This window comes from Austrofundulus limnaeus, unplaced genomic scaffold (genome assembly GCF_001266775.1).
Source record: "Austrofundulus limnaeus strain Quisiro unplaced genomic scaffold, Austrofundulus_limnaeus-1.0 Scaffold1203, whole genome shotgun sequence".
Taxonomy (NCBI): Eukaryota; Metazoa; Chordata; class Actinopteri; order Cyprinodontiformes; family Rivulidae; genus Austrofundulus; species Austrofundulus limnaeus.
In genome coordinates, this window is record NW_013953605.1 from 2,316 (window position 1) to 4,115 (window position 1,800).

Consider the following 1,800-nt stretch of genomic DNA (forward strand, 5'->3'; position numbering starts at 1 on the left):
TGTAAACACTTATTGTGATTTTTGTAAACACTTATTGTGATTTTTGTAAACACTTATTGTGGTTTTTGTAAACACTTGTGATTTTGGGGTGTGGTGCTGGTAATTGAGTCTGAGAGCTGCTGGGAGGAAGGATCTGCGATGACGCTCCTTTGTGCACCTCTGATGCAGCAGTCTGTCACTGAAGGAGCTCTGCGGTTCAGCCACAGCTTCATGGGGTGGGAGACGTTGTTCATCAATGATGTTATTTTAGTCAGAGTTCCTCTGTCTCCCACCACCTGCACTGTGTGGAGGGGACATCCCAGCACAGAGCTGGACTTCCTGATTAGTTCATCTAACCACTTCCTCTCAGCTGCAGTGAAGCTGCCACTCCAGTTAACCACCCTGGAGAAGATGGCTGATGCCCCCACAGAGTCATACTTTTCGTTAACTATAGGAATGTAAAATAAAGTGTTACTCTTTATTTTATATGAAATGTTTAATTATATTTCACTTATCCCTGTGAGACAAACCCATTGTAAGACAACTGATAAAATAGGAGCTGTCATCAATTTTTTGGCAGCAAAAATCTTGTATTTCTGACAATTAAAATTATTTATTTTAAAATGAGTAAAAGTGTTGATAAATGAGCATTTACTGAGTGACAATATGTCACAATGTGTTTCCAAATACAGCATCACATTCTTCTGATCCTGCACACATTTTTAAGGTATTTAATAAATCCTAGCCTACTTCAAGACTGACAAAACATTGTCGGTTTTTTGGAAACAAACAAACAAACAAACAAACAAACAAACAAAGAAAATGTAGACACACCTTGTTTTTATTACTGCTAGAATATTGAGCATACAGATATCAGTCTGTCAGTGTCATTGTTGTTAAACTCAAATAACGATGCTTCCCGTGGAAAACACAATAACGGGTTGGCTGATCACTTATGTGAATCTTTTTCTTTCCWTAACAAAGTTCCCTGCCCCTGATTTTGAGCATTTATGACGTTACTCGTTCTAGAGGGCGGAACTTGTCTGTAGACCAATAGAATACGTCATTTTCTCGATTGACACTTGAATCGTCCAATCAGTGCTCCTCTTCTTCCTCCTGCTCCTCTTCTGTTGAACCGTGCTGGAAGCTGCTGGAGTTTTGTAGTCGGGACAGATATAACGGCCTTTAGGAGTCCACCAACACGGCGGGGGAACTAAGAGTAGAACCGGACCGTGTCGTTGAGGACCACGGTGTATAACAGCCACAGCCGACCGTACTGGGAGTGACCCAGGCGGACGCCAGCTAATGCTAACTGGCTGTTGAGTGAACAAGCGTCAGTCATGGATGGCTTTTAGCTGCGGTGGATGTCTACTGGCCCAGCTGGGCGACTGTTTGTTGACCAGCATTCCAGGAGGAAATACGGCTGGGCTCGAGATTTATTCCATMCAACCTTTGTGGGTCCACCAGAACCAGCCCCTCCTCCTCAGGTGAGCTGCATCACTATCTGACTGCTACCTGGTGTTAGCCGGTGTTGATGCTGCAGCCTCCACTGATTCACTGAGTCACTGATTCACTGATTCTGATTCTGATTCACTGATTCTGATTCACTGATTCTGAGTCACTGATTCACTGATTCTGATTCACTGATTCTGATTCACTGATTCTGAGTCACTGATTCACTGATTCTGATTCACTGATTCTGATTCACTGATTCTGATTCACTGATTCACTTATTCTGATTCACTGATTTACTGATTCTGAATCACTGATTCAGATTCACTGATTCTGATTCACTGATTCACTTATTCTGATTCACTGATT

At 42.4% G+C, this 1,800-nt stretch overlaps 1 protein-coding gene across 2 annotated transcripts in view; it reads left to right on the plus strand.

Annotated features, from left to right (window-relative positions):
* Nucleotides 1-1,378: 1,378 nt before the first annotated feature.
* The window catches only part of LOC106534541 (palmitoyltransferase ZDHHC5), a gene marked incomplete in the record, with an annotated part of 49,727 nt that continues 49,305 nt past the window's right edge, over nucleotides 1,379-1,800 (plus strand). For both annotated transcript variants that reach the window (XR_001312362.1, XM_014031215.1), the window contains 1 exon segment: nucleotides 1,379-1,466.